Below are 4,302 nucleotides of genomic sequence, written 5' to 3'. Positions count from 1 at the left end.
TATATTGAATCGTGTTGGATACAAATATGGTACGAATAGTGCTCGACATGTAGCAATGGAGCGAATTATTATTTTAATATTTACCACAATGTTGGAGTCAGTCTACATCGATGTTTCAGGCCTTTTCAGCCATCGTCAGGACTGTGTGTTACATGAATTTGGTTTGTTGTGTGTTGTTGCCTGTTGAAGTTATATATATATATATATATATATATATATATATATATATATATATATATATATATATATATATATATATAACCTACTCATTACTCATTCTTTTATTTATTTATTTTTTATCTTATTTAATCCTCTTAAACACTGATCCGATGAAAAGTATCGAAGCAAGCAAGGAAAGAAGGGTGAAAATATTATCACGGTTGTCATGGAAAAGCTTTCCAAATCAAATAAGTTTTCTCCATGACAACAACGATAATCATCCCACGACCAATGAGCTGTGTTGTGAGTCAATCGTTTGGTAACAACTGGATACACATGCTATGCTGTGATAATCTAGATATGTAATATTATAATCAAGTGTACATTTTTTTTTAATGGAAACATCCGCAGCCAAGCAGTGCGTTACTTCATTTTGATTTTTGTTAGTTCTTTTCTGTTGTTGTTGTTGTTGTTGTTGTTGTTTTTCTTCTTCTTGTAGTTTTTATTTTATTTATTTATTTATTTATTTATTTATTTATTTATTTATTTATTTATTTATTTATTTATTTATTGCTTCTTTCTTATTTTTTTTAATTTTTAGAATGGAGGAGAGCTGTTAGTTTTTGTTTGTTTTTCTTGTGGAGATTTTTGTTGTTGTTTGTTTTGTTTTGTTTTTCTTTGTTTGTTTGGTAGCTTTATTATTATTATTATTATTATTATTATTATTATTATTATTATTATTATTATTATTATTATTATTATTATTATTATTATTATTATTATTATTATTATCTGATATCTGGACGCATTTATAGAATAGTATTAACATGTCGTAATGGAGAATGTTTTGGGTTTGTTTGAGAGTGTTTCCATGACAACAATGAGACCATAACATAATATTGGGTTATCAGACCTTCAGATAAGTAGACGTTTCTTCAAGATAATGGCACGTGCAACCATTGTGATATGATAACAGATTAAGTTTTTGTTTATTTGTCTCTGACTCATTATCTCAAAAGGGCATGAACAAAAAGAGCTTTTATATAGAATAATGTTCACGAAATGCACTTAAATGGGTGAAATATAAACATTAACTCCTACAGTTTAAGATTAAAAACCTTGAAATTTTAGAGAGATTATAGGCGAGGTTTTTTAAAAATGTGTAGGCTACATTATTATTATTAATATTGTTATTATTATTATTATTATTATTATTATTATTATTATTATTATTATTATTATTTCTATTATTATTATTATTATTATTATTATTATTATTATTATTATTTGTTGTTGTTTTTTTTTTTTTTTTTTTTTTGTTGTTTTGTTTTTTTGTTTTTTTTTTTTTTTGTTATTAGAAAATGTCAATTGTTTTTTTAATTTTTGATCCTCAAATTTTCGTCTCCTGGAGTAAGAAATAAATAAAACAAGAGAAAACTCCTGCATCCCATAAGGTTTGATTAATTATTTAGATGATATAAACTTCTATTCACATAATATCAATTTTTAATGCTATCTGTCCATTAGTTTTTGAGCCTTGAGCCTTTGTCCTTTCAAAAAAAAATGCTACAGTTCAAATATGGCCGCCAAACATTTTTAATTTCCATGGCAACGGGTAAATATTTAATTCATGTCCCGTTCATATTTTATCTTCCCGAATCTCTCGCTTTTAAATGAGTTGGATTAATAATCTATATTATCTTTAATTGGAAAAAGGTTTTAGATAGAGTTTTTTGCTACCGCGTGTCCTCTTTAAGAATAAATATTTGTAATAAATCCTGTAAGAGTAAAAACAAGTGTGTCACTTTTATATATTATCTATCGATTCATCTTAACTACGCCACTACCATATCATCTCAATCATCTGTGGTGTTTCATTCATCCTGTTTTGTGGATAAAGGGAAACCCGAAACGTTCATTTTATCTGTTTTTATAATTAAATTGAAGCTTACATTCAATTTCACATTATTATTTATGTTATCTATGTAAGCAATAGACGTCTAGTCTTTTTCTTTCCAACCGATTCTCGTCTGTAGATTAGTCTTGAGTTTTGTTTCATTTCAAAACTTGGTGCGCAGAAGCTTGATATTGCTTGATATATTTTACTCTTCTCACCTACAGTTAAAGATAAAACCGAAACGCCAGAATAATTTATTGTCTTCTTTATTAATCATCGAGTTTAAATTCACGTTTATCGTTTATCTATCTATCTATCTATCTATCTATCTATCTATCTATCTATCTATCTATCTATCTATCTATCTATCTATCTATCTATCTATCTATCTATCTATCTATCTATCTATCTATCTATCTATCTATCTATCTATCTATCCAGTGGCGGTTCTAGCCTATTTATAGTGGTGGGGCAAAGAAGAGTCGTCATATATATATATGAGTGACAATTTTCATTCTATATATATATATATATATATATATATATATATATATATAAATTTTTTTTTCTTTTTTTTTTCTCTTTTTTTGTTCACCTTAAAAAAAAAATTATTTCAACCACAAATAATCACATTCACAATGAAATGACAATACCAGTAGATTTTAATTATTCCAAACGTAATCAAAAATGAATCACGAAAGAGAATACAACAAAAAAAATTAAAGCGAAGAGACATAATGCGACAACACCTTAACTATACAAGTCCATCTCGTTCACTCGAAAAATTAAAAAGATGCTTTTATCCCTCTACGGCGAGATTAATATTTCTGTTACATTACTGGTTTTCAGTAGTAAGTAGTAACTGTAAAGTTTTTATCGAGAAGCAACAACAGCGATATGACTCGAGTTTCATTCAGAGCTCAAATTGCATCATTTTACTGCTGTCTCGGTGGTTAGAATTATTGTGCCGGTGGTGGTAGTGGTTGGAATAGTGGTAGCGGTGGTGGTGAAGGAGGAGGAGGAGGAGGAAGAGGAGACGGTGAGGGAGGATGTAATTATGGCAGTGGTTTTGATGGTGCTGTTGGTTAGAATGATAGTTGTGGAGACGATGACGGAAATTATATGATGATGTTGATATTGTTTTTATTGCTATTGTAGTACTTGTTGTTAATGTTGTTGTTGTTAATGATGATGATGATTATGATGACAACGGCGATGTCGTCGACAATGGTGATTACTATACGATATTACAAAGTTTATTCAATCTTAGGCTTTCGCCAATAAATCATACAATTTGATGACAACATACATTAAGTGGAAAAAAAATGATAATTGGAACCAAACAATAAACTGATACCATAATAACCACACAAAAAGAACAAAAAAACAATCGTAATACCACCAATACGTACAATAATAATAATAATAATAATAACAATAATAATAATAATAATAATAATAATAATAATAATAATAATAATAATAATAATAATAATAATAATAATAATAACAATAATAATAATATTACCATCACCATTACTACCACCACCATCATTATTACGTTTCCAATCAGTTTTTCTCGTTTTTTAAATTTGATACCTATAATAGACGAAAATTCCGGTGATTTTGTTAAAGGGTAGTTAAAATATCTACGATTTTATTAACCCTGAAAACTACGACTTTTATTTTCCTATTTCAAGTAGGCAGTCTGCTATGACAAGTATCAGTTCCATAGTAAAAAAAACAAACAAAGACAAACAAAAACAATGTTTATTTAATCTTAGGCTTTCACCAATAATTCATACAATACAATTAAGACAAAATAATGCTACCAATCTCTCCTCATGCATTCGTTAGACTATAACAATAACGACCGTGTTATCTTTACTCCTTACCCAATCAACCCCTAGCTTCCCGCCTCTTCATCACGAACTATCTTATGTATGTATTAGCTTCAGGACGGGCAAGTACGGAATCTGCCCACCCTTCCTTTAAACGTATCTATTTCCTCTATAACTTAAAATTCAACTCTCTCTTTTCTCAGAAGAGTATTTCTCGTATACTAATTCAATTGTTGAGTAAACCAAAATGGTGGTTGTATTTTATATATTTATTTAGTCGTGACTTTTGAATAAAAGTGTTTTGTTTTATTAGAGGAAATACAATAGAAAATTACATTGTTTTGCAAAAATATTTAGTCTGGCAATAAAAATACAGCGGTAATTACTTTAAGAATTTGAAAAAAA

The sequence above is a fragment of the Berghia stephanieae genome, chromosome 6, assembly GCF_034508935.2.
Source record: "Berghia stephanieae isolate SIO BIC M18660-M18661 chromosome 6, UCSD_Bste_1.3, whole genome shotgun sequence".
Classification (NCBI taxonomy): domain Eukaryota; kingdom Metazoa; phylum Mollusca; class Gastropoda; order Nudibranchia; family Aeolidiidae; genus Berghia; species Berghia stephanieae.
This window is presented reverse-complemented; position numbering follows the sequence as displayed.